Source organism: Ursus arctos, unplaced genomic scaffold, assembly GCF_023065955.2.
Source record: "Ursus arctos isolate Adak ecotype North America unplaced genomic scaffold, UrsArc2.0 scaffold_18, whole genome shotgun sequence".
NCBI classification, from domain to species: domain Eukaryota; kingdom Metazoa; phylum Chordata; class Mammalia; order Carnivora; family Ursidae; genus Ursus; species Ursus arctos.
Window position 1 is genome coordinate 16,409,143 of NW_026622852.1, and position 25,770 is coordinate 16,434,912.

The window sequence follows — 25,770 nt, forward strand, 5'->3', positions numbered from 1 at the left end:
GCTCTCCCGCTCTGCAGCCCATCCTCCCCCACTGCTCTTCCCGCCATCATCCCGCACGCCAGTCTTTCCTGGCTCCCTTCTCACCAAACCTTGCTGTTTTGTTTGCTACTTTCTCAGGAAATCGGTGGCCAATGAGAGAGTTTTACTCAATACAGAGATAAAATACGAATGTGTTACACCCTCCAGAAAGCAGATTTATAGTTAACAGAGGCAGATTTATAGTTAACAGTAGCTTCACTCACCGAAGAGCCTATGGGTAGAATTTTAGGAAACACGGAGGCAGTACAGGAAGAAAACGAGCTGTAAAGTCATGCCTTTCAGCCTAACTCCAGCAAACCACTTTCTCAGGGTGGGGTTGGCTGCCGGTAATTTAATCTCTGACTTGAATGGCCAAAACAATAGGGATATTTATTATCTCACATAATAGTCTCAAGCACTAAACAGGCACAAGGCTGTTCTGTTTCTCTGCGTGCCCAATTCAGCCTGTCCCCCAACTTGTTCCAGCTAACCTTTCCTACGCTGCCAAGATGCCAACCATAGTTAGAGGGAACCCACAAAAACACAGCCGCATCCAGGAGAAGAGCAAATATTGTGTCCCATATATCGATATATATATCTATATATATGTGTGTGTCCTATATTTATATATATAGCAAATATATATACAGCAAATATTGTGTCATATATGTCATAATATATATATATTATCTATAATCAGAGAAAGTATATTTATTTATATACATAAAATCGGGAAGAAAACATCTGATAATTGCTTGCCACTCCTTCCTAACCCAGTAACTGTCAAGGGCAATTATACAAATTATGCCTGGCTTAGACTACGGACACTATCTTTTAGTCACTTAGGAGAAGGCAGGACCTCCTAAACAAAAATGGAGATTCCTTATATATTGAACCCAGTAAAACTTAAATGTCAGTCTGACCTTGTATCCTTAATGTACTTTGGTTTAAATTCAGTCATCACATTCTTCTTTCTGCAAAAGATTTTGCCACTTTGAGCTGCAAGGATCTCTATATAAGAAAAAGAAGAGAAGGAAAAGAGGAATTAGAAGACAAGGTAAACAGTGACATCTGAATTTTGCAGGGTCTAGAAGGTTTTATCACATGATTGCCAGTTTCCCATAACCATCAGCCTTCACGATCACCGCAAACTCAGAAGCAAGTGGATGTCAGACCACAAAAATCAAATCAGGAGCAGGGGAGTATAAACTTGGGTGGGGTTGCCCATGGTCCACTGTGTTGGTGATGTAGGAACCGGAAATGATATTTTATAGTGCTGACAAGTCAAAAGCACCAATCACAATGAAGATGTTATTTTTCTGGAAGTTGGGAAAACTAGAAAAATGTACCTTAAGCCTTTGTTTTATTGATCCAAAGTGAGGAAAATCAGCCATGTCCACTGCTCCAAATGTCAAGTCTACCTTTAAGTGAATCCCAATGATTAAAAAGTGAACTGAGATCTAAAGTCTTCACTGAAAAGTAAGTTCGACAGGCTAACAGGCGAGAGGTAGGGTAGGGTCTCCGTCCTGCATCTCCTCCTCTGCTAAAAAACCTCATAGGAGTATGACCTCTATGACGTGGCTCTTCACAGACAGACTTGTACTATGAAGAATAGGATCTAAATGTAATCTTCAAGAGGGACAACATCTTCCTCATCTTCCCAGCATTCCCTAGGGCTTGGAATAGTGCTAATTAACAGTTATTAATCTAGATTTATTGGAAAACAATTGCTTGGTTTGAAAAATGGTTGAATACATTTGAATTGTTTATAGTGTACTCTATTGAACAATATAGGGAAGAGATGTGTCTAGAAAGTTTCTTTGAAATATGTTAAAGAAGACATTTTAATTCGTAATGTTTCATCCTTTACTAATTGAAGAGTAAAGGTTCTGAAATAGTCATGCATTTATTATAGTGAAAAATCAAGACAAATTCGCATTTGTAGCAATTCCGGATGAAAGGGCCACTTCCAGAAATCAAGTTTCGTATACTAGCGTACTGAGACCTATCTGTGTAAGTCGGATGGGGTCTCCCCCAAGAGCCAACACCGGAGCTCTGGCTTGACAGCTCTTCACCTTCACAACAGCCAAGAGCCAAAAGAACAAATCAGAACTCCTAAGCTATCCCCACAGCATGACTGCTTGTCCAGGTAACACCAAGTGACATCAAGAAAAACCTGTGGCAGAAGAACACAAGGTTTTACTCAGTGGATTTCTGAACAATTACATCCTAGTGGTTGGGGAAGTATTCATCCTTCCCTACTCATTCTGACAGACAATTTTGTCTCCTACAGCATACAGCTATAAGACGGATGTTTAAGGATATTGCTGAGTGAGCATCACCAAACCAACTAAAACTTGACTTTAGCTTTCCTTGAGGAAATGCCTTACTTAACTAATGGTTGCCCTTCCTGTCAGCCATGTTTGGCATCCATCTATATCTAATAATGTGAAGTAAAAAATGTCTCCCTTTGCTTCAGCCTGCCATAGTGCTTGAACTTCCAGCCATTAATATGACTCAAATTATTCAAGTAAACAGCTATGCGCACTCGCTATGTAAGGAAAATACATTGATTAATTGAGAAAGTTAAGAAAGAAAAATAGACACAATCTCTATTTTACAGAGTATATAACCCACTGTGGGAAAGGATACATATGCAAATTACTATAATTCAGTATATGCCCACAGAAGAGAGCAAGCAATATACTAAGGAGGATCAAAGCTGAAAGAGATATAACCCAAATGGGAAAATCAATTGGAAAAGCAACTGGGAAAAATCTTAAGACAAAAGTATATGTGCAAAGAATCTTACAAGATAGATTTTTAGCAGAGGAAATAGCATACAAATCAGACAGGCACACATGTGCAAGCAGAGACCTCTCCTTTGTTTATAAATTTCTTTCAAAACAGGCGATCCAAAATGGTTACAACTTCACCCAAGGACGTTGCCGCCAACGGCTGCCTGACAACAGGATTGAGAGGAAATAAGGTAATTGACAGGGAGGTTTCAATGGTCAGGAGCAGCCTTTAAAAGGTCCAGGACACGTGGTACAGTAGGCAGATCCTGAAGCTTCTAGGGGCAGCATGAGATCACTGGTCAGTGAGATGGGGGGGGGGTCCCAAACTGAGTTTTGTCTTGTTTACCATTTATTCTCGGGCAGTCTCTAACCTCAATGTGCATTAATCCGCCTTGACAAAGCAAAAAGAAAATAAATCCAATGCTGCACTTTGCTTGAGAACGTAGAATCTATATTGAGGCCAACCTCAGGGAAACAGGAAATCAGAGTGAAGGTTACAGCTCTGACAGTGACCTGGGCTGGCCGAGCTTTCATTCCTTTCTAGGTCACACTGACATGAAGCCCAGAGACAGCTTTGAAATCTGCCGAAAAAGTCAGCACATGCCAGGATGGAATGGAATTCCACACCCCTTTGCTTTTAGTAGCAAAAAAAACTCTCATCCGAAATAGTCTAGTGCTTTAAACAAAGCGTTGCTTGGCTTAGTCATTCTAAAAAGCCTCTCGATAGCCACAAATGGGTAAGAAAACAATAAGGGGACAACAGATAAACGTGCTAAGGATAGAAATAATAAATTCAAAGGAAAAAAGAACAGATAGACATGTTCTACTCACTAATAATCAAGGGCAAATTAGAAAAACCGGATGCCATTTTTTACTTACTATATCGGCCATTTTAAAGTTAGAATATTCTACTTGATAAAGGTATACGAAAGGCCTTTCTCATAGAGCAGGAGCATAAAGTATTAGCAGGAGGCTTTGGCTTCATAATCCAGCCTTTGGGAATTTATTCTAAGAAAATATTTTCTATCTATTTAGAGATCACCTTCACATCATAATTATTTTTAATAATGCAAAATTATAAACAACTTTATTCTAAACCATAGAGAATGATTGAATGCTCTGTTTCATAACCATCTAAAACTGACATGAAAGAGACACGGGATGCAGAAAATGCTTATGAAATAAATCGAGGTACAAAACTAGCTGCGTATCAGGACCACAAGAAAGTATAAAATAACGGTGCTTGTTCTCTCTGGATATTGAAATTCCAAATTACTTTTTTGTTTCTCTTAGTCTTACATTTTCTCTAGTATTGATACATTGATACATTTGAAGAACCTACGTGTATTTTTTTTAAGCTCTCTTATTCATGAATTTCTAACTGCCGTTCGATTTCAATAAAACTATTTCATCACAATATTTAAGGTGCCTGAAAGTTTGTATTTGGTCATATTCAGTTTGCCCAATAAAGAAGCTGTCACATAAGAAATAGCGCTTGGGAAGGAGTCCCAGCTCCTGAAGCTCAAGGAGGAGGATTCAGGAGTTCCCATGCCCATTCTGCTCTTAACCACACACCTTCAAATCCCAGACACTTTCCTTTGTGATTATATTCCCCTCTCCGTGCTTTACAAATAAGATCTACAAATGTTAGGCTTTGTAGAGCACCTATTCTTAACTAAAACAGGAGACAAGAACCCCACAGGATTCTGCGTTGTCTCAACTCTGCAATTCTATCAACTTAATTAAGTCACTTAATTTCTGGTCCATCACCACCAACAAAAATGTAAAAGATTATTTCGTGTTAGGTGACACATGTAATACGATCAAAACTGTATTATAATAATATCAGGCATTAGAATCCTTCTTTGCTTTATAAAAATACTTCACTGTGGTAGAAAAGGAAACCTTGAGTAGTATTAGAGGTAAAGTGCTCTCTGTAAGAAAAGTTGAGATTTCATTCTTCTTTTTGTGCATGTGAGTTACAAGGCAAGAAAAGAAAAGGGAAGAAAGAGGGAGAACAGGGAAGCAGCAAGGCGGCCCGAAGCTCCAGGATTAATGGAGAGCCGTGGCAGTGGCCGGGACAGATTGCCGGTGATGCTGGGGCAGCCAGGCACGGTCGTGGGTAGCCGTGTGGGATGCGACCGACAGACATGCAAAGGATGTGAGATCTGCAGCAGCCTTGTGTCTGTGGCTGCTGTGAGTGGCCCTCATTTAGTTGGGCATAAAAGATTGAGCAAAGAAAACACACATTCAGTGGTGGCAGAAATTGAGGCGAAGGTGACCAAAGCAATAGCTCCTAGGGAAACAAAGGAAATCTTGGGAAGGGCTTCAGGACTTCAGCCTTCTGCAATTCCACAATTCTTGGAATAAGGCTTCAATCTTAAAATTCTAGGGACGCCCAGCTGACTTCCACAGGAAAAAGCTAATGGCAGAGAAAAACCTAAAATCCCATGCTTTAGACCCTAGGTCAGTTTTTGTGCCACAATTTCATGCTGCCTCTCAATTCTATTTCCTATTCATATCCATTCTAACGGGCAATATAAAACATAACTGTCATAGAACAAAAGAGACAGACAGGATAGGGAAAAGAGGAGGGAATGCCCTTTAAACTGAAACGTGCTTTTAAGTACCGAAGGATCCCTTCAAACACCTGCTCTAGAAAAGCCTATCACATAGCAACTGAAATGGCAAAGATAAATGATAAATTAGCTTTTTCTGTGACTTCTGTTCTTTCTTCCTTCCTTTTTCCCTTCCTCACTTTCCTCCTGCCTTTCTTGTCGGTAATCATTCACTGCTCCACAGGAGATGCTAAGTTTCCCATGCCCCCAAATCCATTATCAGAAGACGACGGGAAATCTTAGGCCACTCCTTCCTGATCTGTAAGCAAAGAGCCAGCGCATGTCAGTAAGCACCTGGGAGAGTGGGAAGCGGCTGCAACCCTCTGGGCCATCTCTAGCATCCATTTTCCTTTGGTGTTCTGCTCCAGCCCCGAGATTCTAAGATTCCCCAGACTCTCTCACATTCTGAATGGGGAAGAAAGACTTGGGGAGAAGGGAGGCCATCATCTCATCTCTTCCATCTCTAACTCGTCAGAGTCTTGTGTTGAGGAAAAGCTTTGACAAAAGCCTAGATCTCCAGGAACGACCAAAATGAAAGGAGATTTTATATGTGGTCCTTCTTCTAGCATACCCAGCTAACTCAGTGAACCTGTATTGAGAAATGAACAATAACCCAGCGTGCCACAGGCAGTTACGGCTGATGGGGGATATGACAGACAAATCTTCACTTCATTTCTATCCTGTTCTCTTTGCACAGTGTCATCAATCTCCCCTTCGCCTGTAAGCCAGCCTGTCTTACGGAACAGCACCAAGCATGACAAGCTTCCGAGATTCACTCCCACGGCCGCTTGCCCTCCACCCGAAGTTCGGCGCTGGCGGCTGTTTGGGAATAGTTTGTACCCTATTTCCCCTATCACGCTGGAGATCCACGTCAGGCATAACCTGAAAGTGTGGGCCGTGGGCCAGCAGTGTTGCCATCACCTGGGAACTTGTTAAAAATGTGGAAACGCAGGCCTCACGCTGAATCAAAAGGTGCATTTTAACGAGAACCCTTAAGTGAGTTTGATACACATTAGAGTTTGAGAAGTGCTCTAGGGAAATCGGAAGGGGTGTCCCCTTTCTCAATCGACAAATCACTCGGCAATGTCATTACTTAGAGTGGTATCATGAAGCACGGGCTTTACCCAGCGGCTCCTGGGCTCACCACCTGGCAGCTGTGTGTCCCTGGGCAAATTACATAACATCTCTGGCTCCCATTTCCTCCTAGGTTTAGTAAGAATAATAATGAAATCTTTATCACAAAGCTCTGAGGACTGAGACAATGGATCTAAAACATGTAACCTAAAACTGGGCCGCAGTACGCAGATATCTGAAGTCACAGATTCAAAGGGTGAGAAGAGGCTTTGAAAGCTCCTTTTTTGTCAAATGCCCACGGAGCTCAGCTTCAGCCGACACCTGAAGCTGAAAATGCAACTTTGTCTCATGGACTGTCCTTTCCTGAAGAGCTTGCTTTCCTTTAGATGAAGGACCAACTACCCCAAAACGACTGAATTTGAGATCCATTCCTCAGTGTTTTGCTATTTTATTACATTGTGTTTTGTTTTGCTCTGCTTGCTTTGCTTTCTTTTTAGGCAAGAATTCTCAAGAACAAAATTACTGTAACACCGGAACAGGGATGGCCCAAACTAACAAACCATTCTGCGGTGGTGTGTACTCAAGACCCCACAAAAGGTAAAATATATCAGTTTAATAGCCCTTCAGCAGAGAAGAGATTCTTAATCAGAAAACATGTGCCGAGCACTGATTTTCAGCTGAGTATTGCAGGAAAGGAGAGAATATAAAAAATAAAACCGTCTTTGCCCTTGAAAAACTCTGTCTTTAAAAAGGTAGTACAATAAATGCTATGAAAAAAGGAAAACATAACGTTGGGGGAGTTCATAGGAGGGGCATCTAAATCGTATTTCTAGGACTGTGAGAGGGTATTCTTTGGAGACCCCCCAGGTAAAGTCTCATTTACTGTGCGAAATTATAAGCAAATTGTTTACAAGTCTATCAGCTCACTCAGGAATAAAAAACGGACTGGGTTCAAATCCTAACTCAGAGGTTGAGTAAATTATTAACCTTTCAAAGCCTCCCTTTACATATAAGCGTAACAAAAAAAACCATTAGTACATACATCATAGATTCGCTGCAAGAATGAAATAAAAATGTATCCATAGCTGGTACTCAGGAAATACTTGCTATTTTAGTTCTTTCCTTTTGCCTAAATTGGTGTGAGAATAGCTATCTTATCTCTTACGAGAATTTCTACGCGAAGTGGGTCAAGATCATGACAGATTACTGGATAGTCCCCGACACATCTACTGGGTGTGTAACATATACACACATGTATGTACGCACACACACACACATTTTTACACACATGGAAAATGGTTAAAGCGCATGAAGAGGAAGAAATGCTTAGGTAGGTAAGTAGTGAGCAAAAGCCTCTGGGACACACAGACCCCAGCAAGGCCTCAAAGTCAACCATCCAATGTCACATTACAAGCTCACCAAAACTTCTTCTTCCAGCATTGTTCATCTCAGTGAGTGATAACACCCTCCAGCCATTGTCAAGTCAGAAACACGGGAGTCATCTCTGAGATCTCTCTGTCCCTCGTGTGTCCCTATCACGCCCACCACTAAATCGCCATGACTTGGTCTCCTAAATCCCCCAAACACTCTCTGCTCTGAAATTCCTCCACAGTGTACATCGGGTCACATGGCCCTCAGGGCTGGACACATGTCTGGCAGCCAGCACACTCCCAATAAACATTCATGGTATTAACGAATGCATAATTGAACAGGAGAGGCAAGAAGGCAGAGCCAAAAGAGAAGGGAAAACATTTCAGTGTATCTAGACGGTACCAAACTGCAATCCACTGAAGTTCTGTGCAAACACCTTAGTCTGGTGCCAGGAAAAAACCAAGTAAGTTGATGGACTACCTCTAATAGCAAAGAAGACTGAAGTAAAACATCAAAACTTCATATTTAGAGGTAGAAATGATAATTAGAGAAACGTAGAGGGGTTTTTGGACTGGGGTCAGCAAGCTGAGGCCAGTGTGCCAGACCTGGTTTTGATTTTACTAGACCACAGCACACCCATTCTTTGACTACTGGCTCTGCCTGCCTTCATGGTCCGGGGCAGAAAAGAACAGGTGCGATGGAAACTGGAGGGCGCCCCAGCCTAGAATACTTGCTGTCTGGTTCATTTTTTTTTTTTAATAATGATTTTTTTATTATATTATGTTAGTCACCATGCAGTACATCCCTGGTTTTTGATGTAAAGTTCCATGATTCATTGGTTGCATATAACACACAGTGCACCATGCAATACGTGCCCTCCTTACTACCCATCACCAGCCCATCCCATTCCCCCACCCCCCTCCCCTCTGAGGCCCTCAGTTTGTTTCTCAGAGTCCATAGTCTCTCATACTTCATTCCCCCTTCTGATTACCCCCCTTTCTTTAAACCTTTCTTCTCCTACCGATCTTCCTACTTCTTATGTCTGGCTCTTGACAGAAAGAGCTTACCAACCCCGCTTTAGAAAAATAAAATAAAAAGCCTATGTAAGTTTTAGAAGGTACCTATTTATGTAAATAAGGTGAATTGTGATAGAAAATAATATACTACGTATTTTTAGAACTTGTGAAGAGATGAGAAGAGAAGGGAGACCCAGGACAGCTTTGAGGCTGAGGCTGGTGGTGGGCTGACTGAGAGCCCCGCAGAGAATCAGGCCATCATCCCTGGAACCTGTAAATGTTCCCTGTTTGGTAAGAGGGTCTTTGAAGATGTGATTAAATTGAGGGTTTTGAGATAAGGAGATGATCCTAAAAGATCTGGGTGGGCCCTAAATGCTGTCACAAGACTCTGTAAGAGACAGGTAGGAGGAGATTATGTACACACACACACACACACACACAGAGAGAGAGAGAGAGAGAGAGAAGGTAATGTGAAGACAGGGCAGAGTTTGGAGTGACAGAATCACAAACCAGCGAACACCAAGGGTTGCCAGCAGCCACAAGAGGCTGGAGAGACCAATTTATAGATTCTCCCCCAGAGCCTCCAGAGTGACCTCCAGTCCTGATGACACCTTGGTCGCGGAATACTGGCTTCCAAATGTTTGGGAGGATAAATTTCCATTGTTTTATGCAACTAAAGTTGTGGTAATTTCTTACAGGAACCACAAGAAAAATCGGGCCCATCTTTGCACAAAGCAGACAGGAGTGTGATGTGATTTTATCACAATATGTAAGGTACCTAGAAGTTTGTATTTGGTCCCATTCAATTTTGCCAAATGAAGAAGGGTTGAATTAAACACATAGCACTTAGGGACACCTGGATGGCTCAGTTGGTTAAGCATCTGACTTAGGCTCAGGTCATGATCCCAGGATCCTGGGACGGAGTCCCACATCAGGCTCCTTGGTCAGTGGGGAGTCTGCTTCTCCCTCTGCCTGCTGCTCCCCCTGCTTGTGCTCTCTCTCTCTCTTTCAAATAAATAAATAAAAGCTTAAAAAAAACCAAAAAACAAAAAAGATAGCACTTAGGAGTGAGTCCTATGTCCCAACACGCAGGGTCCAGTACTTAGTCTCCATGCCTCTTCCCGTCTCAGCAACACACCTTCAGACCCCAACACTTTCCTGTCTTAATTTTAGAATAACCTGACTGTGCCCCACAAATGGAACTTACAATTCAACTTTGTAGACGGCCTGTTCTAAACCAAAGAAGGAACGTGAATGCAGAAAGGAGGACTTTTATTAACTCAACTCTGCTACTAAACAATTTTATGAACTTATTTAAGACTCTTAATTTCTGAGTCATCACTTACCCCCCACCCCCAAACGTGCGGACACACACACACACACACACACACACACGGCCCGACACGGTGCTCGATCCCAGGACCCCAGGATCATGACCTGAGTGGAAGGCAGACGCTTAACCAACTGAGCCACCCAGGCGTCCCTGATTTCCACAGTTTTTAAGAACCAAATGAGATAGTGTCATAAAAGTGCTTAGTAAAATACAAGGCAATGGTTGAAAACTCTATGCCATTTAAAGAGTTGTATTTTTCCGATGTTTTTGATTTTACTGAAAGCAAGGTTTTGCTGTGTCATACGCCTCTCACAAACTCCCTGTGTAAGTGACTCTTGCTTCAAACCCATAGACAGCGTTGTCCTTCCTCCGGGCAGATGGTGCATGCTCACTGGGTGGGTGCAGCGAGTGGGACCTTACCTGCATTCAGTGACCCCCACCTGCTCCAGTAATCCCTTGATGGTGGCAGAATATAGAGGGCGCATGGCAGAGTGGCCCCACAGGCTGACTTCTACCAATGCTTCAGCCACTCCCGTGGCATTTCACGCTCTTAGTAAGCAGTGAAGTTCCAAATAGCTTTACCCCTGAGAGAGCATCATTTAGTTACAGAATCTGTGCCAATTGATTTCATCTTCTTTAGGCTCCCTGGAAAGGAATGATAAATGCTATCAGCAGAAAATCAACTGTGGGAGCACTGGGCTTTTCGTGTATACCTTCCAACCCACTCAGACCTCTTCTCCAGCTATTTGCTGCCTCAGCCCCATCCCCTTACTTCCAGAATTCACCAAGATTCCTGTTCCATGACTTTCTTTGGCCAATTGAGGTGAGCAGAAGTGACACGTATCACTCCTCAGGGGAAGCGTCTAAGAGCAGTATTTACCTGTTAGCCTCCCTACTGTTGCAAACCCCAAACGCCACAGGGAGATGGAGGCACCCTAATGCTGAAGTCTCTATCAGGTTGAGACCCTAAATAACTACAATGATACTACTCATCTTTAGACATGTAGTATGAGCAAAAAAATGTTTTAAGCCACTGAGATTATAGGGTTGTTAGTTACCATAGCACGATGCATTTCATCCTGAGTAAAGCCCCAACGAATCCCATTTACCAGCACCTGGTAGTTTTCCCCCAGCCCCCCGCCCCAGAAGAACAGTACTAGGGCATTTGCTGTGTCTAATGAGAAATTAAGACATTTTTAAAAGATGAGGGGATTTACACTGATATGAAAGAGTTGAAGCGCCTGGTATCTACCCTGGGACCCTGGTTACTAGAGAAGATCACTTTGAATAGTTATAACAATAGAAGCCCTCCGAGCAAGCGAGAAGAAAAAGAAAGCAGAAAAATATTACTGGTGCATCCTTTGTGACTTTGGCAGTTCCTAAAGTGACCGTGGAAGCAACAGCAGAGACCAGGAGCACAGAAGGTCCATCCGTCACCTGCAGCAAGAGGAAGAGCAATGGTTCTCACGTGCATGGAAGCGACATCCTCATGAAATGAGCTGCAGCAGGGTGTCAGCTGTTAACACCTTCTCTGGCCAGAGTAGAGATCAACCCCGGAGCTCACAGCAGAATTTTATCTTCTCCAAGAAGACCTGACAAGCTACGCCAGGATACTGCTTGGGAGGAAGGAGAGAGGGGCCTCACGTCCTTGACAGTCCACGAAGGAGGCTCAGATCCAAGATGGGAATTTATCGTCATGTGATTGCTACCCACATTCTTGACAGTCCTCCCCTAGACTGGTCTGAGAAATTACGAATTCATGCAAAAATGGATAAATGTTTATAGAACCATCCAGAAGGATCTGGAATCTGTTGCAATAATCAGGCACAAACATTGAAATAAAACAACGTATTCATGGGATCTTGATGAAACAATGGCTACATCGGGTCTCTAAACCTTACCCTCTTATGACAACTACTTGGAAGCCAAACCCATCTTATCGCAAACGGGAGAGATCGACAGCAGTAAAACAGCACAAAAATTGAAGCCATGAGATGCTACACCAAAAACACATACTTTTAAGGACATCTTTATTTATATTTTCACAGTATTTTCTCTGAAGTTTATATAATAGCACATGGAGATTTTCAGCCAAATACCAAGCATATAGTACCGACAGCTTTAGACTTCTCAACCCCCTCAGCCTGTAAGTTGCTCCAGGGTAGAAATGGGTGCAACGTCTAGAACAGTCATTCCAGGAATTGTCTCTGAGCTATGGCTCCCATCACAGCTCACAGGCAGCAGCCTGAATCTGCTTCACTTTAATCAGAAAAGATAGATGGAAAGGAGCCCACTTAGTTCATGGCTGCCAGCCCTCTTCGTCTCCCTCCCACAGACACGCATACAGGAAACCTGGCAGCTTCCTTCTCCCTTCCTGTCATTCTCACTAGGCTAAGGAGCAGGCAGATGCAGGAGGGAGGGGGAAAGCAGAGGCTGCCAGAGCACTTGCCACATTCCGACTTGCCACTACAGGGCCCCCCAGTGCCTGGCATTCCTCGGGATCTCTTGGCGGGTTCAAGACCAAGAAATAGGTCTAAGTACCTGAGCGAAACATTTTGCACAGGAAAGGAAGGCCCCAACAACCAGGGCTTTATTTGAAGCAAGAAATACATGCGAGGATTTTGCCCTGATTAAGTTCTATTACCTTTGAAAAAGAGAATTGGGAGGTAGGCAACATTTCCCGCTAGCCACAGAAAATCTGCCAGAATGAGTTCTGAGATGATCAAGGAAGAGTTAGACAAAGAGGATAAAAGCAAAGCAAACAATAAGTTGAACACTGATGGGTTTTTCCCAGTGTCCCTGGTGGGAAGAATCCCATGGTGGGGCCGTGACACATGCCCAGGAAGGCAGTTTTAATTGGCAAGACAACAGACAAACTTGGGATCATGGTCTCCTTCCCTTACTAATAAATGTCCCAAAATGCTCCCAGCACAAACTGTCAGAACAAATCTAGCTTTCCTCTCACTTTTGCTGATAGGTGGTAACACTCAACTCAACCAAACAAATTATAAGGCTACTATATCAATGCAACTTCCCCTCTCCCAACGATCGAGAATGTCAGGAAAAATCTAGAGCAAGATGCTCAGCCCCTAACACACGCTCTAAACAGAGTGAGGGACACAGCCCCTCGGTGAAGTGACAGAAGACAGGCTAGATGAGCAGTTCAAAGGTCTCACCCAGAGCTACAGAGCTGCCTTCCTTAATTTATTCACTCACGTGTTTTTCTTTTTTTTTTTTTAAGATTTTATTTATTTATTTGACAGAGATAGAGACAGCCAGCGAGAGAGGGAACACAAGCAGGGGGAGTGGGAGAGGAAGAAGTAGGCACATAGCAGAGGAGCCTGATGTGGGGCTCGATCCCAGAACGCCGGGATCACGCCCTGAGCCGAAGGCAGACGCTTAACCGCTGTGCCACCCAGGCGCCCCTCATTCACATGTTTCTTACGTGGGTGTGCTATGCTGGATATAACGGCTAACAAGACAAATACGCTTCGTACACTTAGAGTTTACAGAAGGGCAGGAGAAAGACACAATATAATAATAACACGTCACAACTATAATGTGATATGTCCTAGTAAAGACACCACCACTTAGTGCAGCCTAAAACCATGAAGACGTAGCAGCCTGATTCAAAACAGACAAAGAGTGGAAACAACTCAAACATCCACCAGCTGATGAATCGAGGAACAAAAGGTGGTAGATCCATACAAGGGAATATTATTTAGTCATGAAAAGGAATGGAGTATTGACAGAGGCTACCACATGGATGAACTTGGAAAACACGATGCAAAATAAAAGAAGTCGGACACAAAAAGCCACCTATTGTATCATTCAACCGAGATAAATGCCCATAATAGGCAAACCCATAGAGACAGAGAGCAAATCAATGGCAGCCAGGAGCTGGAGCATAGAGGGGGTGGTGCAAAATGACTGCTCGTGGGTTCGAGATTTCTTTTGGGGGACAATAAGAATGTTCTCAAATTAGATAACAGTATTAGCTGCACAACCTTACAAAGATACTAAAAACCATTGAAGTATACACTTTAAAAGGGTGAATTTTATGGTATGTGAACTATATCTCAATTTTTTAAATAGTTAAAGGAGAAAAATCCTTTAGTGAAGAAAGATGAGCTTGGCCTGCACAGAGTTAGCGTTCCTTGTGAGAGTGCACAAGACATAGGAGGACTAGCATTGGTTTCAACATAAAACACACCATCACTTAGCCCCTCATGCCCATGGTTTCCTAACCAGCAAATCTGGGTCCCTTCAATGACACAAAGTATAGAAATGACACATGTAAAGCATCTGTTGTAGATTCTCAATAAACAATTGCTGAAGAATATCACAGAACTTATACTGGAAAGGTTCCCAGATCTTCTAGGCTATCAAATCACCCCCAGGGTGTCCAGGGCCATGATTACCATCGAGTCAAAATGAAAAGAACTGTGGTAGCAGGAGGAAGTGCACGGAACGTGCCAGTCAAGGTACTGCCTCCTCCCCATCACATGGCAGTATGAAAAGGTCATTTTTTCCTAACTTATGAACATCTCCATCTATCTCAAAGACTCCACAGCTCGCATACCATTGTGGTTTAAGTTGTCCCATCTTTCCTCCTGCGTTTTGGAGAATCTATGCTTTAGCCAATTAACTAAAAAGCAGAACTACAAGAACTCAACACTCCAAAGACGCTTTATTGAAAGACTACTGATCAATTTCAGTGAAGACCCCAGGTGTCTTTCAATTGATTCATCAATAGATTTTATTTAAAAATATAGAACATGTAATTAGGAAAAGGATGTTTTATACTTTACCAGTTAGTTTCCTAAATTTTGTATTACGCATGAAAAAACAAAGTCGGGTAATAATTTCATCTGTAAAGCAGATGCATTCATCACAGACTACAGTTCTAGACATACAGTGGGAGCACAGTAAATGTTTACTGCAATGAGAAAGCATAACCTCAGACTAGCATCTCGTCAAGAGACTGAAATACATGTTACGTGGACTGTTCTTCCCTTCTAAGGAAGAAAAAGCCGAAGTCCCCTACAATCTGGCTTTTGCCTCTCTCTGACATCATCTCCTCCACTCCCTCCATCGCACACTAGTCTGCAATCACACTAAACACGCCCTACCACACACATCAGTGTATAGTCACATTAATACTTGGAGTTCTCTAAATATATCTTGTCCTTTCCTGCTTCTAGGCCCTTGATGCTGCTATTCCCTTGCCTGCGTCTCACCTTTCTTCAAGTCTCTACCTGGTTAAATGTTACATATTACCTACAATTCGGTATCAATATAATCTACTTCAGGAAGTATCCCTGATCTCCCCCAGTCTTGGCCCTCAGTGTGGGTGAGGGGCCCCTCACATATCCTTATCTACTAACCTGTCACATCATGTCACAACTGTCTGCTCACTTGGCTGCCATCCTAAATGGTGAATTCCTGGAAAGTGGAGCCATGGCTTTCATACTACTAATACGGTATTAGCCATTGAATAAATGTTACTTGAATGCATGATTAAATGAATGGACGAATAAATGAATTCATAGTTTAGTCACAATTGTATTCAGCATGCAACAATTTTATTACCAACTTCAGAAATTTCCTCAAAATTTTAAAACTTAAAGTCAAATAATTACATTGATGAGAAACACCATTAACGTCATTTAAATAAAACTCAGCACCATTATCACATGTAATTTATAACAAAGCTAATCCAACTCATACTTAATGAGATGAATAATTATTATGGTGTCATAAGTTCATTGGGCATAAAAGTCAGACAGTTAACATAAACAAATATAAGTAATACTGCTTTTATTTAAGCCAAGGAAACCATTCTTCAGACCCACTGAGGGAAAAGAGAAAAGGCACTGGGCAAAGAAGGAAGGTACTTTGCCCGACTCCTTAGCAAGAGCTGAAGTTTTTCAGAGGCAAGTACATCCAATATCCTGCACTTTCAAGAGCGAAGGGTCACAAAATGTCCTTCTTACCCATTTGCTGGTTCGCTCACTAACCTTTACATTTGCCCCAAAAATGATGTGAAGAAGTTGGTCATTGTTTTTTTTTTTTTTGAATTTTTTATTATTATTATTATTTATTTATTGGACAAAGAGAGACACACAGCAAGAGAGGGAACACCAGAAGAGGGAGTGGGAGAGGGAGCAGGCTTCCCACTGAGCAGGGAGCCCAATACGGGGCTCGATCCCAGGGTCCTGGGATCATGACCTGAGCCAAAGGCAGACACTTAACGACTGAGCCACCCAGGCTCAGCCTCTGGTCATTGCTTTAAATCTCTCTCTCCAATCAATCTCTGCAATGGGCGTCCTTTTCCAAGCCCAAAGCCTGAGTACCTGAGTGACACTGAATGGCTGAAAAAGGGACAGGCAAGTCTATCCAGCATCAAGAATTGGATGGATAGGTACCCAGATACTTTCACCTTCACAGAAGTAGATTAAACTCTCAACTAGAGAATTCTAGAGCAACTAAGCCTCAGAATCCTGTACTTAAACAAAACCCTATCTGACTGCCCAAGTAAGACACCTAGGAATCATGAGAGAAAGCAACACACCATTTTGCTCTGTCCTGATTCTCCCCCTCTTTCCCTCCCAGATAAAGATCGCAATCATAGGCTGGCTTCAATCCCAGACGTCACTCATTTACTGTGGTCCCCAAAGTTATTATTGCTATGGAGAATATCAGTGCAGCTTGCACAGCAATGTGCTCAAAGTTCTACTCCTAGTACCAGCTGCCTCCCAAGGAGGGAGTAGAGAGTCATACTGGATCACAGCGCCAATGGATCAAACAAGAGAAGAGGGTGGAAGTTAGGGGCTTTGTTTAGTCAGAGCAAAAGAATGGATCACTGAGCTCCTATACATTACCAGAGCACTTTAAAAGTTGGGAGAGAAGCAGAAAAAGGGAGAGAGAAAACAAAAAGAAAACTGGACATTCTCCTTCTGTATTTAAGTTTCATAAACAGAAGGTGCCAAGCCACAATTTTGTAGATAGATGGTCCCTACAGAATTCTATGTGTACATACCTATTGCTTGGGGAAAAAAGTACTTCAAAAGTATATTGGTCATCAAATTGAACAAAACCAACACATTTATTCTCTGTTCAGTAATACTTCTATTACATATATTTCAAAGTAGGTATAGATAACTCATTTTTTCATACTTCAAGTTGATTTTAAATTCAAGGTTCCTTGTTGAAATACAAGTTTAATAATTATGATGTGAGGTGAATAAAATTTTTTCAGTACATTCATTATACTTTTTTGCATTCTTTATATTAGCGTGAGACAATCATTCTATTTCGTTAATTTAAATTATTTTTAAATTGGCTTTATGCAAGCTTGGTATTTGGGATATAATTTGGACTCCCACACATCTTAATTCATTTGGGATCCAATTAAATTATTCTGATATTCCAAAATGCTTAGCTCCCACTCACTCACTTTCCCCACCCCAACAGTTAATCTATTGTATCTACTATGTAGGAGAGGAAGTCAGGTCAAATAAGGAAGGTGCTGTAAGTGTAGTCAAATGACTCTGCTCTGTTCCCAACTGATATTCCACTTCACATGACCTTGGACTCATCACCAACCCATCCACGTGTGTGTCCTCAGTTGATAAAAAGACTGGTACCAGTGGTTTTATTATTCCCTTGCATCAAAAGGAAGACATGTGATACAGATCTTATTAGACTGGAAACTCCTTGAAGGCCACACTATTCAACGCTGTGAACACCAGTCCATCCTCCCTTATTCATACCACCTAGCCCAGTACTCTCGAGGGCAGAAGAGAGTTGACTAATTTTTTGGCTTGATTGGTTTGCTTTCTAAGACAAGTAAGTGTAAAGCTCTGGAGAGAGAGCTATTGATACAAGTTTGTCTGACCCAGTGCTTCTGAAGGAAGCTGTGCCTGACCAGGCACACATAACCCAGACTGCAAGAGCAGCAATGACAGAAGCCCACTGAACAAGAGAGTTCACTGGCACACTGCTTACGAGGTGCTCCTGGAAGATATGCTAGATTCTACCCTCCCTGTTGGAGCTTCACTCTTCACTCATGTATATCAAAGGTTCCAAGAAATCTTACATTCAAAAAAGTCATAGTTAACTTTGTCTTATCTATTTTCCAAATTTAATGGACCACAAAAACTTTCTACAAGGAATAATAAATAACATCCTAAGAAACAAACTTTGGGAAACCTTATCATAAAACAGAGAGTTGAAGACTGATTATACCGGGGCACCTGGGTGGCTCATCAGTTAAGCGTTCCACTCTTGATTTTGGCTCAGGTCATGATCTCAGGGTCAGGGATGGGGCCCTGCATTAGGCTCCATGCTCAGCAGGTAGTCGGCTTGAGAATTCCCTCTCCCCACGCCGCCCCCCCCCCGCTCCTCCCCCCACGCCTCTTGCGCTCTGTCTCTCTCTTAAACAAATAAACGAATCATTAAAAAAAAAAGAAAGATTGTATCATTGAGAATTTGGTCCTCTTCTGCTAGCTTGGGATGAATAAAGCATTTTACTTTGCAAAAGCATTAAAACTTTACTCTTAAATTGCAATGAGGGTGCCTGGGTGGCTCCGTCGGTTCAGTGTCTGCCTTTGGCTCACGTCACCATCCCAGGGTCCTGGGATTGAATCCCACATCAGGCTCTCTGCTCTGTGGGAAGCCTGCTTTTCCCTCTGCCTCTCCCTCTGCTTGTGCTCTCTCTCTCTCTCTCTCTCAAATAAATAAATAAAATCTTTAAAATTTTTTTTAAATAAATAAATAAAAATAAATTGCAATGAGGGGAGGGGACTAAAAATCACTAAAATCCTACTTCTTAGGAAAAAAATCATACTTAATATTTTGATCTATATCCTGTGAACATCGTCACATATGTTGTATATATAAATTTTTAATCCGACAAAGCATAGAGAATATCCATCAGAAATCTATAGCAAATATCATATAAGGGTAAACCACTGAAGCATTTGCTTTAAAATCAGGCATAAGACATTCCCTGCTATTATAGATACTGTTAGAAATGGTACTGTAAGGAAAGAAAAAGATATAAAACAAAATTTAGAAGACAAGAGAAAAAACTATCATTGCTGATAGATGGTGATTGTCTATTTATAAATATCAGTTAAACTGGTGAATTATTTTGAAAATTAGATAACTAAGCAAAGAGGCAGCAACAAGATCGATATCCAAAAATCAAGTACCTACACATTGATTAAAATTATAAAATGTAGTAGAAAAAGGAACCCGTTCATATAAAAACAAAAATTATAAAATATTTAGGAATAAAAAAATAGAAATATTCACATCATCATGGAGAAACTAAAACTTTATTAAAAGATGTAAAATAAAACTTGAATATTGAAATATGTCATATTCCTGGGTAGGGAAGGCTCAACAGTGTACAGTTGTCAAGTTTGTACAAACTAATCTTTAAATTCATGCAAATTACAATGATACCGCAATAGGATTTTTCAGGTATAATTTCACATGTCTATTCTAAAATTCATATGGAAAATAAAACTTGTAAGAATAGTAAAAAAATTTAAAAAGAAAAAAGAATCAAAAGGATAATGTTTTCCTGCCAAATATCAAGACATAGTATTTAACTATTGTAATGTGAATATTGCCATTGGTTATAAATTAAAATTAAATAAGTAGAGAGCCCAAAACCCAACCCATGGATATATGAAAATATATATTTAAATATATTCAAACCCCTTTAATATTATAAGATTTAACATTTCAAACTGGTGAAAGATAAATATTCAATATAATTATGAATGTAATTGGCCATATAAGAGTAAAGCTAGATTTTCACTTTACAGAATTCACAAAAGCTAGTTTCAAATAAATTACATAAATATGGAAAAATTACAAAATATTTAAAGTAAATATTGAAGAATACTTAATCCCTTAGGATGTGATAAGGCCTTTTAAAGGCAAACACAAAGAAAAAACTCATGAAGTAAAGCTAACAAATCTGGCAACATCCAAACTAAAATCTTTTGCAAGAATGAAAACACCACAAATAAATTAAAAATAAATTATCCTCCCGAAGAAATATTTGCATCTTGTGTAATAAAGACCAGTAATCATATAAATAACATCTATAAAATAAACCAACTGACTTATAGGTTAAAGGGAAAAATACGTAATTTACAGATGACATACAAATAGCCAATTTACATATAAAACATACGCAATAGCAAAAGTAAACTTGTTCGATCGGATATAATATATACCCTAGTCTCAATACTGAGAAGTAGAACAAACTTGCTGGAAAACACTGACAGAATAATAATACTTATGTAAACAATACATACCCAAATACACGTACAGACAACAACACATACGTAAATGAATGTAAACATTTTCGTGGAATGGGGTTAGAAGGACCAGGTGGACATGAAAAAGATTGGGGGCATAGAGGAAGATGATATGTCTATAATATTGTGTTTTCCTTCAAGGAAAATGTTGTTATTACTTACGCAACTTAAAAAGTCAATGTCAAAATACGAAAAGAAGCTGCCAAACGCACCACTCAAAGATAAAACCTTCCAACCTCAGACACGGGAAAAAGGGAAAACTAAACATAAAGCAACAAAAAGGAAATGATTTTAAAAAATAGGATGCAAGCTAATGAAGAATAGTAAAACCGAGAAATCAGCCAAACTGAAAGTGTCTACTTTGAAAAGATTAAAAAGATCAACAACTGACAAACCTATAGTTAAACTGACCAAAAGAAAAAAAACTCAAACTACTAAAATTAAGAATGAAAGAGAAGAAATTTCTACTGATGTTACAGAAATAAAAACATTTATGTGATGGGGCACCTGGGTGGCTCAGTCTGTTGAGCATCTGACTCTGGGTTTCAGCTCAGCTCCTGATCTCAGGGTCCTGGGATCGAGCCCCACATTGGGCTCTAAGCTCAACAGGGAGTCTGCTTGAGGATTCTCTCCATCTTCCTCTGCCCCTCCCCCGCTCATGTGCACTCACTCGATCTCTTTCTCAAATAAATATTTTTTTAAAAAGTTTTATGTAAGAATATTATAAACAACTATATCCCAAAAAATTAAATAACTCAGATTAAATGGAAAGATTCCTAGTCCAAAATTAGACAAAGATATCGTAAGATAAGAAACCTGTAAACTGATATCTCTTATGAATTAAATGCAAAAATGCTCAACAAAATACTAGCAAACTGAATCTAGCAATATACATAAGGGAATATAAATCATGACCAAGTGGCACTGAGCTCAGGAATGGGAGGCAGCATTAACATCCAAAAATCAGTGTAACGAACCCACAAAATTATCTCAATAGACACACAAAAAGTATATGGCAAAATCCAACACCTTTTCATAATAAAAACATCCAACAAAGTACGAATGGAAGAGAACGTCCTTCTATTGATAGAAGGGCATCTACAAAAACAAACAAACAACCCACAATCATCATACTTAATAATGAATGACAAATGCTTTCTCTCTAAGATCAAGAAAAAGATAAGGATGTCTGAGTTCGCCACTTTCATTCAACATTGTACGGATGTTCTGACTCAGGCAATCAGGCAAGAATATCCAGATTGGAAAGAAGTAGCAAAGCTATGACCATTTGCAGACAACAATCTTGTATGTTAGAAAATCCCAAGTCTCTAAGTCACTAAAAATCTTCCAGAACTAATTAATAAACTCAGCAAGGTTACAAAAAAAATCAATATACAAAAATCAGTCCTATTTCTATACACTTGCAATAAAGAATTTGAAAATGAAATTGAGAAAACAATTCCATTTATAATAGGATTAAAAATAAAATCTGGAGGGCCTGGGTGGCTCAGTTGGTTGAGCATCTGACTCTTGGTTTCAGCTCAGGTCATCATCTCAGGGTAGTGGGATCAACCCCCATGTTGGGTTCTGAGCTCCGGGCAGAGTCTGTTTGGATTCTCTCCCTCTGCCCTTCCCCCACCCAAATAAATGAATAAATCTTTAAAATAATAATAATAATAATAATTTTTAAAAACTTGGGAATAAATTTAACAAAACAAGGGCTAAAATTATGTTCTGAAAAACTACAAAATGTTGTTTAAAGAAATTGAAGGTCTATGTAAAGACATCCCAGTTTCATGGATCAGAAGACCTACTATCGTTAAGACGGCACATTCCCTAGATCTTTTGATCTATAGAGTTAACACAGTATCAAAAGCTCAGCTGACTTCTTTGCAGATATTGATAAGCTGATCCTAAGATTCACTTGGATGAACCAACCAAAACAGTCGTAGGAAAAAAAGTTGGAAGACTCATATTCATGATTTCAAAATGCACTACAAAAATATAGGTTTCAAGACAGCATGGTACTGATATAAAAACAGGCACACAGATCAATGGAATAGAATCAAGAGCTCATAAATAAACCCATATACCTATGGTCAACTGATTTTTGATAAGAGTGCTAGGACCATACAATAGGAAAAGTAGTCTTTTCAACAAATGGCACTGGGACAACTGGATAGACACATGCAAAAGAACGATGTTAGACCCCTATCTCACACCATATACAAAAATTAACTCAAAATGAATCAAAGGCCTAAGTGTAAGAGTTAAAGCTACAGACTCTTTTAAAAATTTGTTTATTTATTTATATTTTTTTATTATTAACATATAATGTATTGTTTGTTTCAGGGGTACAGGTCTGTGATTCATCAGTCTTACACAACACACAGTGCTCACCACAACACATACTCTTCCCAGTGCCCATCACCCAGCCACCCCATTTCTCCCACCCCCCTCCACTCCGTCAACCCTCAGTTTGTTTCCTGAGATTAAGAGGCTCTTATGGTTTGTCTCCCTCTTTTTTCCTCTCTTCCCCTATGATCCTCTGCCTTGTTTCTCAAATTTCATGTATCAGTGAGATCATATGATAATTGTCTTTCTCTGATTGACTTATTTCATTTTGCCTAATACCCTCAAGTTCCACCCATGTCATTGCAAATGGTAAGATTTCATTTTTTGATGGCTGCATAATATTCCATTGTATATATATACAACACATCTTCTTTATCCTTTCATCTGTCTATGGACAACTGGGCTCTTTCCATAGTTTGGTTATTATGGACATTGCTGCTATAAACATTGGGGTGCAGGTTTCCCTTCAGATTACTACATTTGTATCTTTGGGCTAGATACCCAGTAGAGCAATTGCTGGGCCATAGGGCAGCTCTATTTTCAACTTTTTGAGGAACTTTCATACTGTTTTCCAGTGTGGCTGCACCAGCTTGCATTCCCACCAACGATGTCGGAAGACTCCCTTTTCTCTGCATCCTCACCAACATCTGTCATTTCTTGACTTGTTCATTTTAGCCATTCTGACTGCTGTGAGGTGGTATCTCGTTGTGGTTTTGATTTGTAGTTCCCTGATGCCGAGTGATGTGAGCACTTTTTCATGTGTCTGTTGGCCATTTGGATGCCTTCTTTGCAGAAATGTCTATTCATGTCTTCTGTCCATTTCTTGATTGGATTATTTGTTCCTTGTGTGTTGAGTTAAGTTCTTTATAGATTTTGAATACTAGCCCTTTATCTGGTATGCCATTTGCAAATACCTTCTCCCATTCTGTCAGTTGTTTTTTGGTTTTACTGACTGTTTCCTTTGCTGTACAAAAGCTTTTTATACTTGTGAAGTCCCAATAGTTCATTTTTACCCTTGCTTCCCTTGCCTTTGGCAATGTGTCCAGGAAGAAGTTGTTGTGGCCTAGGTCAAAGAGGTTGCTGCCTGTGTACTCCTTTAGGATTTTGATGGATTCCTGTCTCACATTTAAGTCTTTCATCTATTTTGAGTCTAGTTTTGTGTACAGTGTAAGAAAATAGTCTGGTTTCATTCTTCTGCATGTGGCTGTCCAGTTTTCCCAACACCATTTGTTGAAGAGACTGTCTTTTTTCCATTGGATATTCTTCCCTGCTTTGTTGAAGATTAGTTGACCATAGAGCTGAGAGTCCATTTCTGAGTTCTCTATTCTGTTCCATTGATCTATGTGTCTCGTTTTGTGCCAGTACCATGCTGCCTTGATGATCACAGCTCTGTAACAGAGCCTGAAGTCTGGAATTGTGAGGCCACCGGCTTTGGTTTTCTTTTTCAACATTCCTCTGGCTATTTGGGGTCTTTTCTGGTTCCATACAATTTTTAGGATTCTTTGTTCCATTTCTGTGAAAAAAGTTGATGGTATTTTGATAGGGATTACACTGAATGTGTAGATTGCTCTAGGTAGCATAGACATTTTCACAATATTTATTCTTTCAATCCATGAGCATGGAACATTTTTCCATTTCTTTGTGTCTTTCTCAATTTCTTTCATGAGTATTCTATAGTTTTCTGAGTACAGATCCTTTGCCTCTTTGGTTAGATTTACTCCTAGGTATCTTATGGTTTTGGTGCATTTGTAAATGGGATTGACTCCTTAATTTCTCTTTCTTCTGTCTCATTGTTAGTGTATAGAAATGCCACTGATTTCTGTGCATTGATTTTATATCCAGTTACTCTACTGAATTCCTGTATGCGTTCTAGTAGCTTTGGGGTGCAGTCTTTTGGGTTTTCCACATAAAGTATCACATCATCTGCAAAGAGTGAGAGTTTGACTTCTTCTTTGTTGATTTGGATGCCTTTTATTTCTTTTTGTTGTCTGATTGCTGAGGCTAGGACTCAAATACATGGAGGCTAAAGAGCATCCTACTAAAGAATGAATGGGTCAACCAGGAAATTAAAGAAGAAATAAAAAAAATTCATGGGAACAAATGAAAACAAAAACATAACGGTTCAAAATCTTTGGGATGCAGCAAAGGGGGTCCTAAGAGGGAAGTATATAGCAACACAAGCCTTTCTTAAGAAACAAGAAAGGTCTCAAATGCACAACCTAGCCCTACACTGAAAGGAGCTGGAGAAAGAACAGCGTAAATACAGCCTAAACCCAGCAGGAGAAGAGAAATAATAAAGATCAGAGCAGAAATCAATGAAATAGAAACCAAAAGAATAGTAGAACAGATCAACGAAACTAGGAGCTGATTCTCTGAAAGAATTAATAAGATTGATAAACTCCTGGACAGACTTATCAAAAAGAAAAGAGAAAGGACCCAAATAAATAAAATCAAGAATGAAAGAGGAGCAATCAAAACTAACACCGAAGAAATACAAACAATTATAAGAACATATTATGAGCAACTATATGCCAACAAATTAGACAATCTGGAAGAAATGATGCATTCATAGAGGCGTATAAACTACCAAAACTGAACCAGGAAGAAATAGAAAACCTGAACAGAGCCATAACCAGCAAGGAAATTGAAGCAGTAAACAAAAATCTTCCAAAAAACAAAAGCCCAGGGCCCGATGGCTTCCCAGGGGAATTCAACCAAACATTTAAAGAAGAATTAATACCTATTCTTCTGAAACTGTTCCAAAAAATAGAAACAGAAGAAAAACTTTCAAACTCGTTTTATGAGGCCAGCTTTACCTTGATTCCAAAACTAGACAAAGACCCC

At 40.3% G+C, this 25,770-nt stretch overlaps 1 protein-coding gene across 1 annotated transcript in view; it reads right to left on the minus strand.

Annotated features, from left to right (window-relative positions):
* Positions 1-25,770, minus strand: part of ELAVL2 (ELAV like RNA binding protein 2) — a 438,381-nt gene that overhangs the window by 83,306 nt on the left and 329,305 nt on the right. Inside the window, exons 3-4 of the transcript XR_008959890.1 lie at positions 11,579-11,665; positions 942-10,873 (exon numbers count right to left, since the gene is read on the minus strand). The gene's annotated coding sequence lies outside the window, so the exon portion shown is untranslated. The remainder of the gene's footprint in view (positions 1-941; positions 10,874-11,578; positions 11,666-25,770) is intronic.